Source organism: Carcharodon carcharias, chromosome 12 (genome assembly GCF_017639515.1).
Source record: "Carcharodon carcharias isolate sCarCar2 chromosome 12, sCarCar2.pri, whole genome shotgun sequence".
NCBI lineage: Eukaryota > Metazoa > Chordata > Chondrichthyes > Lamniformes > Lamnidae > Carcharodon > Carcharodon carcharias.
In genome coordinates this window covers 24,973,285-24,986,638 of record NC_054478.1, presented here as the reverse complement: position 1 = coordinate 24,986,638, position 13,354 = coordinate 24,973,285, and the positions used below count along the sequence as shown (strand labels likewise).

The following is a 13,354-nucleotide window of genomic DNA, read 5'->3' as shown; positions in this document are numbered from 1 at the left end:
TCAACAACTAAAAAAATTCTCAGTGGATTAGCTGATGTGTCAGCAGCTGCAGCTATACTGATCAGCTTTGCTAATCTTCCCCACCATGTACAGGAGCGGCAATACCAAGGTGGAGTTGGAGGAGTCAGGCACTCAAGATACTTGCTTGGGATTGTCGTTGGGATTAACTTTGTGAATCCCCTATGATGAATTATGTTGCAGAGCAAGTAGCCATGGTTACTAGATAAATCTGAAATGAGAACAGAAAATATTGGAAAAATGTTTGATAGGGGAAAGTTGGTTAACAACTTCAGGATAGATCTGATATCAGATTCATTCAAATGTTGATTGTTCTAACCTAAATTTTCTGAGTTACATTCCTATTTATATTGCTTTTTTTTCTGTTTAAATTCCAATGAGGAACCATCAGAATATAATGAGAGCTAAAGTAGGTCTTTGACCCTTTAGCACTGCTCTTTCATTCAACAAGATCAAGTGTGATCTACCTTAACTCCACCTTCCTCAACTATCCCGATATCCCTACAGTCCCTTAGTATCCCAAACCTATCGACCTCCACCTTAACTATACCCAATGTCTAAGCATCCACAACTCTCTGGTGTAGAGAATTCCAAAGACTCACGACCCCTTGAGTGAAGAAATCTCTCCTCATCTCAGTCCTACATGGTCAACCTTTCACTGAGATTGTGACCTTGTAACCGAGATTAACCAGCCAAAGAAACCTTGGGCCAGAACTTTCAAGCAGCGGCAATCACAGTCGGTTTGCTGCTCTGCTCCTTTCTACTTTCCTTAGTCAGGAGTTGCATGTTTCTCGCCTGACCTTCCGATTTGGGCCGGCTGAGAATAGTGCAGCGTACCAGCTCCTGGGACTCTTTAGTGCAAGGCAGAAGCTATGCCCCCTTTTTTGTGGCACTAGTTCAAAGGTCCCGGCCACTTTAAGAAGCCAGGGAGAAGGTAACTGTGTACGCTAAGTGTGTAGGATGGGTCAGTGGGGTAAAGATGTGTTGGGGGTACGATGGAGGGATAGGTTGGGTCGATGGGGGTAGGATACGTTAGGAGTAAGATAGGTAAGGTTGTATCGGTTGAGGGGGTGTTGGATTTGCTGGGGTGGGGTAGGATTGGATGGGTTGGGAGAGTAGTCAGGGGTAGTTGGCTGGGGTTGTCGGGGGGGGAAGGATAATTGGGTGGAGGAGTGGATGGATAATCCAGTGGGGGGGAAATGGGAGGGGAAGATGGAGAGGTCTGGAGGGTAGTCGGGGTTTGGATGGGGTTAGGAGATGGTAGCGGGGTTGGGTGGGTAGTCATGGGGTGGGTGTGGTTGGGAGATGGATCGGGTTGTGTGGTAGTCTGGTGGGGGGATTTGAGTGGGTAGTCAGGGGGTCGAGAGGGTAGTCAGAGGTCAGGGTCGTTGGGGGATAGAGTATCTGGAGGCTAGTCTGCAGTGAAGGTAGTCGGGGCAGTTTAATTGGGGTAAGTCTGGGGCTGGAAAGGTAGTTGAAGGCTGAGGGGCTAGCTGGGGACAGTCGGAGGGTAGTTGGGGCTGCAGACATGGGGGGAATGGTTGAGGGGTCCAGTGGATGTGTGGTGTGTGTAGCCAAGTGGGGGCAGTGGGGGTTCAAGGGGGTCAGCACCATAGTTACCCAGGAGTTAGACGTGGTTTTAATCTTTCAAACTTTTCCTGGGGTAACCATTGTGCTAAGACAGTCGGAACCATCTGAAGGCTCTGATTTAAATCAGAGTATCGGGTGGTTTCCAGCGCAGGGTGCTTGCCCAACTGAAATTTGAACTTCCCAGGCAATTCCAGTTCAGCCCTTGCGTAGGGAATTCTGAGGGGTCCCCGCCCTAACATCTGGGGTGCCTCCCAAGCACAACTCCCTGGGGAATGGAAGCTCTGGGCTATTTTCTCAACATCTACCTTGTCAAGCCCTGTAAGAATTTTAAATGTCTCTGTTCGATCACAATTCATTCTTATTAACTCCAGGGAATAAACAAAACTGAAGAGCACAAAAGCAACCTGAAGTTTTTCCACATAGAACCATAAAAAAGTTACAGCACAGAAGGAGACCATTCGGCCCATCTTGTCCATGACAGCCCGAGGACACCCAGGTGCACTTTCTAATCCCACCTTCCTGCACCCGGCCCATAGCCCTGCAGCTTACAGCACTTGAGGTGCAGAACCAGGTACTTTTAAAAGAGTTAGAGTCTTAGCATTGAGGAGCAAAAATAACCACTGAACAACATCAGGGAAATTTAAGCCTGTACAATATTATTTTATAACAAGGTGTTCTTCTCAAATTCTGCTATATGCTATTTCAAGAGGAGCGTTAACTTGTTTGTTTTAAACAGGGTTAAGGATTACTCTAAACTGCAGTCAAAATAAATTGATACAAACATTAGTTGTATAGTGTGTTTAGTTATATTCAGATGGTGGGCATTTGTTGGGAGGTGGGGGGATGATGACATAGTGGTAATGTCACTGGACTAGAAATCCAGAGGTCCAGGCTAATGCTCTGGGGATACAGGCTCAAGTGCCATCATGGCAGCAGGTGGATACAATTCTTATTAAAAGAGCTAGAATTAAAAGCTTGTCTCAGTAAAGGTGACCATAAAACCATTGTTGATTGTCATAAAAACCCATCCGGTTCACTAACTCCCCTCTTAGGGAAGGAAATCTGCCATCCTTACCTGGTCTGGCCTACATGTGACTCCAGACCCACAGCAATGTGGCTGACTCTTAACTGCCCTCCGAAATGGCTTAGCAAGCCAATCGGCTCAAGGGCAATTAGGGATGGGCAACAAATGCTGGCCTTGCCAGTGATGCCCCAATCCGATGAAAGAATGAAGAGAAAAAAATTAACCAGGGGATTTATTTGCGCTCCAACATGTAGGAACAATCTGGAACTATGGTTATTGGGTTCGGAGGTACATGCTTGTGGATTTCTGTAAATAAAAGCTGACAGCTATCTAAAGATTAGGCTCCTGTTCCATCCTTCACTGTCTGTTTTTTTGGAGTGGGACAATAAGCACCCTAGTGCACAGAAAATAATACCGCACAGCCCTAATCCCCTAAAAGATCATTCTCAGCAACAGATGGCGTATATAAAAAAAAAATCTGTTGCGGGAGGTGATGAGGGGAGAAACCATCTTTATTTAAACACTGTGTTATTTGAGGAGTTGGCTCAAGCTGACAGCGAGAGGGAACTCATGTAGCAGGCTAGCTTTCAACTAGTAATTAAATCTTGTCCCATAATTGTCAACTCTATTTTTACATTAAACTGTCTGACCCTTCAGCAAGACTTTCATCAGACTACCAAGACAAAAAAAAAACAGAAGAAAATATTTAAAGAGCAAAATTTTTGGAATATACTTTGTGAAATCATACATCATAGAAGGAAGCCATTCAACCCATTGTGCCTGTGCTAGCTGTTATAGAGTTATCCAATTATCCCCAGTCCATTTTCTTCCCCCTGCAAGGATTTATCCAATTCTCTTTTAAACGTTTCTACTGAATCTGCTTCCACCGCCCTTGCAGACATTGCATTCCAGATCATAACACCGTTCTGCATGAAAATATTCCTCCTTGTTCCACCCATGCTCACCCTAACCCGGTTCATCAGCCAATTATCTTAAAGCTGTGTACTCTGGTTACCGACCCTCCTGCCATCAGAAACAGTGGCCAGGATTTTCCGGCCGGTTGTGGTGGGATACACCGCGGGAGATTCAGCAGCCCAGCCAAAAGTCCATCGGCTATTGGCGGGACCGGACGATGCTGGCGTTGGGTGGAGTTGGAAAATCCCGCCTAACGTCTCCTTATTTAATTTGTCGAAACGCCTCATATTCTCAACAGAATTTTATATTTATCCAACTGTGGGATATTGGTGTTAGGAAGTTGAACTTTTTTAAAATTCTGACACACTGCATGCTAGCACCAAGCTCTGACTTAATAGGTGCCACGCAAATCACTGAATTACAATGTTCCTAATTCAAGTCCCACTCCTTACAACAGTGGCTACACTTCAAAGAATACTTCATTGGCTGGAAGGTACTTTGGGATGTCCAGTGATCATGAAAAATCACTCTATAAATGCAAATCTTTCTTTCTTCCTAATTTGAATAAAATAGGTTTAGATGAAGAGTAAACACTGTTATGACCACAGTCGGTGTTATTCACTGAACAAGCTAAATCACTGATTTGTCTTACTGATCTTAACCTTTTTTCTCATATTTTGAAAACAAGGGGGAAACTACTGATCTGAGGATCAAAGAATCCCATTAACATTTCTAGGATTTTAAAATTAGAAGATTTAAGGGAAAAAAAAGCTTAAGCGCACAGGATGAAAATTATACATTATACAGTTAAAACAGTCTTACAAAGCATCCCCCCCCCAAACCAAAAAAAAACTTATTGTGTCTTTACTAACCATCCTCCAACTTAATTATTCATGATACACACACACACACACACACACACACAAACACACAAGTAAACTTCTTGGCAACAGCTCCCTTATCGATTTTTGAACATAAAAATCCAGGAATATTACCCAAGGCAAAAGCAGCTGCTACTTTAGTAAAGCATACCACATGACTTCTCAATCTCTTACATTCTGTTATGGAAATTCAAGGAAGTTCAGAAACAGGCTGATTTCTGAAAACAAAGACTTTTCTGGCTTGCAACTGGATCGCTACTTCAAATGCACTGTACCTAACCTACTACTATACCTCAGCACCAACCTCCGAAGTGCATCATTGTTCCTACTTCTATAGCAGACATCATCTCTGGTTGCATGTGGAATTCAGTGACAACTTAATGCTGTGGGTCCAACTTGATCTCTGTAATGACCACAGTCGGTGTTATTCACTGAACAAGCTAAATCACTGATTTGTCTTACTGATCTTAACCTTTTTTCTCATACTTTGAAAACAAGGGGGAAACTACTGATGTGACGATCAAAGAATCCCATTAACATTTCTAGGATTTTAAAATTAGAAGATTTAAGGGGAAAAAAAAGCTTAAGCGCACAAGATGAAAATTATACATTATACAGTTAAAACAGTCTTACAAAGCGTCCCCCCCCCAACCAACAAAAAACTTATTGTGTCTTTACTAACCATCCTCCAGCTTAATTATTCATGATACACACACACACACACAAACACACAAGTAAACTCCTTGGCAACAGCTCCCTTATCGATTTTTGAACATAAAAATCCAGGAATATTACCCAAGGCAAAAGCAGCTGCTACTTTAGTAAAGCATACCACATGACTTCTCAATCTCTCACACTCTGTTGTGGAAATTCAAGGAAGTTCAGAAACAGGCTGATTTTTGAAAATAAAGACTTTTCTGGCTTGCAACTGGATCGCTACTTCAAATGCACAACATTTTCTCAGCACAGGGCTGGTCTCAAGACATCTTCCCCACATAGCCATCCAAATCAATTAAACGTATTTCATTAAATATCTTTTTTTTCCTTTCATCTTAGACTCCATTGTCCTAAGCACCTCTTTGAATTCAACTTTCCTAAAATAAAAATACTTTCATGTTTTCCTATTACCTCCACTTTTGGGTCAGATAAAATTTAATAACCTTCTCTTGTTTACTTATGAAACCTGTGTGAGTTGTAAAAGTCCCTTGTAACTTCTAAATTATCTTTTGAAATTTAACAGCTGAAAAGTCAAATCTCTACTTATCACCTAATACTAATTTTAAAACCCAACCTATTTACTTGTAAATCTACTCCACCAGAGCCTCTCATTGCAAATGCATGCATCAAGCCCCTTTACCTTTCATCTCTCAGTTCCCACAGGCAAGTTGTCTTTACTAACCTTCCCCAGTTTAACTAATCATGGACACACGGACACACACACAAACACAACACACACACACAAACACAACACACACACAGCCTTCTTTACAGAATAGCACCATATTCCAAAGTATTGCCATGAAGAGCTATTAATGTATTAATGTCTATCATGTCATTGGAAATTATTCTTAAATTGGAATTGTAGTAGGGTCTGTGTCTATGTGTGTGTCTGTATGTAGCTTAATTGGATTAAAGCCAGCTAGTGGGTGCTTGATGTATAGTAGTTTGAGATGTTAGTTAGATAAACATAAGTTAGTTAAAAGGTAAAATACATTTGCATTTGTTGAATAAACCATTCAAAAGAATGGGTAAAATCTTGCACCTAGCTAGGAAACACCAAGCAATGTGTTTATATTACTAATAAAATTGGGTGGAATGAAAGGATTATTGTTAGGAGAGGTAAAATTTAAAAAACCTAGTAATACAATGGAAAATTTACATTCAAAGGGAAAGCTAGGTACATACAGAAAGGAGTTTGTGTGTATAGGTCAGAGGCATTTAAGATCTAACCAGCCTGTAAGCCTACAACTGTCTACAAAGGAACCAAATTGCAAAGGAGCTTTATTTTGAATTCATAAGGTCAAATGTGCTTTGCCTGGCATCTGAGTAAAGCCCATGGGTTATTGTTGCCTTGGTGAAGATTTACCTGGGACTGAATAATTTGGGGATTTGTTTAAAAGTTATTATGGTAATAATTTGTAGATATGTGTATGTGTTTAAATCTGTCATTAAATTAATAAATGTTTAATTTAGTTTCATATAAAAAAAACCTCTTGAGACTTGGTGGTTTTATTCCTGAATTCAGAGCTGTATCTCAAACATACCAATTGAAATTATAGATTATGACAGTTGTTCAAGTTTCCCTCTGGGATTTAAACAACTCAGCCTTTGCAAACTGTTGGGTCATAACAATTAAAAAAAAACATCCTTCTTCACATCTCCTACAAGATTGTTAAAACACAAATGAGACTTTGGGTTCCCCTTCAGTTGGACTGATCTTACTGTTTAACGATTCTAAAAAGAGATATTAGATATGACATATCCGTTTAGATGGGGATTCATGTAGGAAGTGATGCCTTGAAGCAAAGCAAGGCCTATTTTAGAGTTGGGCCTGTTCTGTTGGTAGTCTAATTTGAGGCCTCTTTCTCTCCTCTGTTTTAAGCTGTAATAATGCAAGTAAGGGCAGAATTTTAGGCCTTTTGGGTGGGCCTGCGCCCAACCTGAATGGATGTGAAATAGCGTGAAATGACGTCGGGCGAGAGTCCCGCACGCGAGCAATCTTCAGGTCAGCGGGTGCACGCAGTCAGAAATGTACCCACCGACAATTAAGCGGGCAACTTAAGCCCATTAAGGAGGCAATTGAAAGCGATCTTTTTTGAGCGAGCCGATTGCGCACGCCTGACGAGTGAAAAATTCAGGCCTAAAAGTCTGGCATTTGAAACATACCCTCCTGGCGGTGTCATTGGTTATCCAATAATGGTCGGATTTAAGCCTCTTTATAGTTGGAACAACTCTGCAGTCAGTAAGTTTCCTGGAAACATTTTCTTCTATGCTCATCTACTTTTCAACATGACACCGTAATTATATTAGAGCTGTGAATGATCTCTCGGATGTGGCGAGAGACAAGCTGGAGATCATTTACATCAAGGATGAGGGATTAATGACACTAATGGAGCCTGTGGATGCACTGCTTACCCACGCCTTCTTTGTGATGACTGGGAAATGCAAATGGATCTTACCAGAAAATCAATGATTCCACTCTGCAAGGAGGCTCACAGTGCACAGTGTATTAATCGAGGAATATGAACTAAGGAAACCTGATCTCTCAATTTGCTTGTGGCAGTTGTTTAAATACTCAGAGTGCCTATGTCACCAATTGGTGTGTTGTGAATCAGATCCATGCGGGACACATTTTATCACCCTTTGTCACCAAAGAGGCCAAGTTCTGGTAAATACCTTTTGCCAGTTTCCTGGCAGAACTACTGACTACACTGAGCCCAGCATCACATGGGATGGACAATAATATGCTCGAATTGTCAAGAACGAACTAGAAACATGATCAGTTGTGAAGCTGTGGCATCAAGTGGAGATATTTGGATGAAGTAATATATGTTTATGTGTATAACGAGATAGAATGACCTACAGCTCACAGCACAGCAAGTGACCATTCAATCCAACAGATCTATATCAGCATTTATACTCCATACCAATCTCCTCTCATTCCACTTCAAATAACCTTTTCAACATATCCTTCGAGCTCTTTCTTTCTGGATGGACAGACGGACCACACTTCAAAAATGACTAATTAGATCTGAGGTACTTTGGAACATTCCAAGGATGTGAGAGGGTCTTCTTTCTATTGGTCTCTCCACATTGTAATATTTTTCTATTTTATTAATCATACTATGGTTACCGCCCCTCCAAACTTTCCTTTGTCCCTCCTGAGCTCCAGACCCACTGTCTCCGTATGTGTTCCGTCTGCTCAGGTCCTCACTGGGTTGAAGTCAAGCCTCAAGGAACACAACTCCACTGCCTTCTGTCTGCTCCTTCTCTCCTCCTTTACTACAATCTTACAAGCCAGGCATAGCATCATCCAGCTATCCAACAGTCATCGCTTGTTGTGCTTGTCTGCTTATTCTTCATTCATATTCCTTTCATGGCCATAGGCCTTGGTATCTCCATTAGCTTCTCCAGCCCATATCCATTCCTAAAATTGGTCCAGTAGAATACTCATTATGTTACTGCACTAACAAGCCAGAAACCTTAGCTAGTGAACCAGAGGCATGAGTTCAAATCCCACCATGGTGGCTGGAGAGTTTAAATTCAGAGGATTAAATAAATCTGGAATTAGAAAAGCTAGTATCTGTATGCGTGACCAGGGGCTTAATTTTATGTAGCAGGGATGGGGAGGTGTATTGCTCGGCAATAGAGTATAAGAACAGGGAGGTTATACTGGAATTGTATAAAACACTGGTTAAGCCACAGCTGGAGTATTGCGTGCAGTTCTGGAATCTGCATTATAGGAAGGATGTGATTGCACTACAGAGAGTGCAAAGGAGATTTACCAGGATGTTGCCTGAGCTGCAGAGTTTTAGTTATGAGGAGAGATTGGATAGACTGGGGTTATTTTCCCTGGAGCAGAGGAGATTGAGGGGGGACATGATTGAGATGTATAAAATCATGAGGGGCATAAATAGGGTAGGCAGGAAGGAACTTTTCCCCTTGGTGGAGGGGTCAATAACCAGGGGGCATAGATATAAGGTAAGGGGCAGGAGGTTTAGAGGGGTTGTGAGGAAGAATTCTTTCACCAAGAGGGTGGTGGGAATCTGGAACTCACTGCCTGAAAGGGTGGTAGAGGCAGAAACCCTCATAACATTTAAGAAGTATTTAGGTGTGCACTTGCGATGCCATGGCATACAAGACTATGGGCCTAGTGCTGGAAAATGGGATTAGAATAGTTATGTACTCGTTTGATAGCACAGACTTGATGGGCTGAAGGGCCTTTTTCTGTGCTGTAGACCTCTATGACTAAAATTCGGTCACAAACTGGACAGCTTAAAGAAAGCCAACCTTGCAGTGATAGGCTGTGGGTCGCCTAAATGAGCAGAGAGTGGGGCTTCCGCCCCTCAGTGGAAGGAAGTCCCACCCTTGAGCGCTGTCGGCAAACCGGTTTGGCCGGTAGCTCGAGCAGTGCCAGCAACTTGGCAATGGGCGCTGCCAGGAGTGCAGGCAGGATCCAGGCAGATTGGCAATGAGTCCCGGGTGAAGGTAAGTGCTGGGCTTTTAAGGCAGGTAGAGAGGGTGCGAGGAGGGTTGGGGGTGGATTTTGAAGGCCAGGCAGGGAGGCACAAAGTTGGGGGGGTGGTGGTATCATCTTGGGGGCATGTCCCCAAAGTGCACAGGGCTGCCCCCAAAAGATGCACCCTCCTTCCTTCCTTCCTGCTTTTTCACACAAGATGGCAAAGAAGCCGACTCACACTCTCGCCTGCCCGCTTGCCCACGCCAACAGTATTATAGGGTGGGCAACATAATATTCGAGTCAACTAACTTGTTAACAAGCTCACTTGCCCATTAATGACTTGTTTCGAAATGACAGGCGGACTGTGGCCCTGCCAACTATCATATTATGGGGACTGGGTCAGGGTGGGCAGGAAGGCTGTGGCCCAGCCACCCATCAAATTTTACGTACCCCCTCCCGCCCTTCCCCCCACCCCACCCCACCGAAAACATGTCTGGCAAGGGTCCATAAAATCCATTGGATTACCGAATGCTGGGAAAGAAACCATCTAGTTCATTAATGTCTTTTAGTGAAGGAAACCTGGCGTCCTTACCTGGTGTGGCCTACATGTGACTCCAGGCCCACAGTGGTTGACTTTTACCTGAAGTGGTCTAGCAAGCCACCCAGTTGTACCAAACCACTAATCAGTGTTTGGATAAGATGGCTCATCACCGGCTTCTCCAGGGCAAATATGGATGAGCAATAAACAGTGGTCTTGCTCTGTTTCCCTGATTCTAACCTCCTTCGGACATAGTATCACAGTACCTTTACCGTGCAGAAGGAGGCCATTCAGCCCATCAAGTCTGCACTGGCTCTCTGAAGGAGCATTCCACCTAGTTCCACTCCCCTGCCTTATCCCCGTAACCTTGTACGTTCTCTCTTTTCAAGTAGAAAAACTGGTTTAAAGCCCACAGCCACTATCCTCTACTTCTTGCAATTCGCTAGATGACCCCTCCGCCTCTTCAACTCTTTCTCCCCTCCTTTAATCAGAAAACAACAGAACTTTCCTTTGCCAAAGAAAACATTCCAAGGCACTTCGCGGGGAGACAATCAAATAAGTGGATGCTGAGCAAAACAAAGGAACAAATATTAGGAGCACTGGTCAATAACTTGGGCAAAAAGGTGAGTTTTAAGGCGTGTCTTAAAGGATGAGAGGGAGGTGGGGATGTAATGGGTTTTGGGAGGGAATCCCAGAGTGCGGGACTTAGTTACGCAGTGGAAGCAGAGTTGCTCATGGTGGAGGGAGGAGATAGGGAAGAACAAAAGGCCAGAGACAGAGGATTGCAGACTGGGGTAACGTGAGGATGAAGGATGTTGCAGAGATACGATGGAATGAGGCCAGGTAGGGATTCAAGTCTAAAGGTGAAAGTTTTATATTGGAAATGTTGGGGAACCAGGAAACAGGGGAAATGGGTTAGCAGGATGTGGTGCAGTATTGGATAGGGGCTTTTGATTAACAAGGTTTGACAGGGGGCAGAGGATCGAAGCTAACCAGGAGAGAATTGGGATACTCTAGCCTGCTCATTTAATCTCTTGAGTGAGATAACTAAATACAACAAATAGCACCTTCATTGTAGTAAAATAATCCACGGCATTTTACTGGAGCATTATCAAACAAAACTTGACACTGAACCACCTAAGGTGACAAGAGGACAGTAGGGCCAAAGCCTTGGTCAAAGTCTTAATGAGTATCTTAAAGGAGGAAGGAGATGTTGAGAGGAGAGGTTTAGGAGGGGAATTTCAGAGCACATTAGGCAGCAGAGTTGTGGATGAGTTCAAGTTTATAGAGAATGCAATGTGGGAGGTTGTCCGGCTGAACTTTGAAATGGTTGAGCCTAGAAGTAGAGAGGCATGGATGATACATGCAGCTGGATACCTTTAGAGGTAACCAGGGCATGGATATTCGATTCAACTGCAGATTAGCTGAATCAGCAGCAGAGTCAAGTGATGCTTCAGAATGTAAGCAAGTAATGCTTTATAATGGAGAGGATATGGGACCAGGCACGCAGCTCAAGACCAAGGTTGTAAACAGCCTGGTTCAACCTGCAACTTCTCAAAGCCCACTGTCCTAATCTTTCCTTGTATGGAGTTTTCCATACGCTACACATGAAGGGGATTGGAGTAGAAGAATAAAGAAGTCTTGCTACAATTGTACAGCACTTTGGTGAGACCCCATCTGCAGTACTGTGTGCAGCTTTGGTCTCCACATCTATGAAAGTGTGGCGAAAGTATAATAATTTTCTTTTTTATTTGGTTTATTGTGAAGTAGGTTTATGAGGGTAAGTATAGGTGGTTCTGTCTGTGTGATTTAATTACATTTGGAGTCAAGTAGACTGCAAGTTTGTAATCATCAAAAGAAGCTAGGTGTAGAAATGTGCTTGACATGCTAATGAGGAAATATGGATACTGGCTTAGCATGTAATGTGTGAAGGGATTTTTAGATAAATGAATGGATTGTTGGATTTCGAAGGGATGTTAGTCTGTTTACAGCTAGCCAGATAAGCAAGGTTAAGGAGTGTGTTTCTTTACCCAAAGGTTACTGGCAATATTGGCAACAGTCTCTAAATTATGGGGAAGATATAGTTCCAAAGACATTTGTGACAATATAATTTACGTATTAAAGAGAGAGAAACATTTATAAAGGACAATGAAAGGCTATATGAGAGAAGGCCATATAAGATCTAACAGGAGTGTGTGAAACAGCCTTCAAGAAACCTCCAGCCATTTGTGCATAAACCTGCTATATAAAGTAATTGAAGGTGGGGAAGCCATTTGGAATTCAAGTGGGTACTATGTTAACTTGCTGGTTCTGTTTAAATCTAAAATCTATTTTGGACTGTTGCCTTAAAAGGGGTGTGTAACTGGGAGTCAGGTCAATTAGGAATTTTAGGATTAGTAATTGTAGTCTTATGAAGTGCTTGAAATCTTTTATTTTGTTAAGAAATATTTTAATTTAATTTTCTAAAAATCTCTAAAGGACTTGGTGGACTCATTACTTCTGGATTCAGTGCACACATCTTCTTGTAACAAATACAAATCGCATACTGTTGTGATAACGTGACCAAGTTACCCTGGTGTAGTCTGCCTGGCACACATCATCTGCCGTCTCATAACAGGAAGAATATACTTGCCTTGGAGATGGTACAGTGAAGGTTCTCTTAATTGGTTCCTGGGGTGAAGGGTTGTCCCATGATGAGAGGCTGAGCAAATTGAGCCTATACACTCTGGACTTAAGAAGAATGAGAGGTGATCCCATTGAAACATACAAGATTCTGAAGAGTTTTGACAGGGTAGACACTGAGAGGTTGTTCCTGCTGGCTTTGGAATCTAGAATACAGAGGCAGACCCCACGGATAATGGGGTGATCATTTAGGCCTGAGATGAAGAGAAATGTCTTCACTCAGATGTTTGTGAATCTTTGGAATCGTCTATCCCAGAGGGCTGTGTATTCTCTATTGTTGAGTATATTTTAGGCCGAAATAGGCAGGTTCTTGATCTCTCAGGGAGACAAGTGTCTATAGGAAATAGGCAAGAAGGTGGAGTTGAGGTATAAGATCAACCATGATCGTATTGAATGGTCAATGGGCTATATGCTAATCCTGCTCCTATTGCCTATGTTCCTATGTTCTTAATGTGCAATGGAAATGCAGGGTATTGCTGCTGTTCTTCACTGTTTTGTTTGTACTGAGATCTGCTAGCAAGCAAGGT

At 42.7% G+C, this 13,354-nt stretch overlaps 1 protein-coding gene across 1 annotated transcript in view; it reads right to left on the bottom strand.

Moving 5' to 3' along the window:
- LOC121285105 (contactin-associated protein-like 5) overlaps window positions 1–13,354 on the bottom strand; it is an 834,028-nt gene that overhangs the window by 519,720 nt on the left and 300,954 nt on the right. The window lies entirely within an intron of this gene.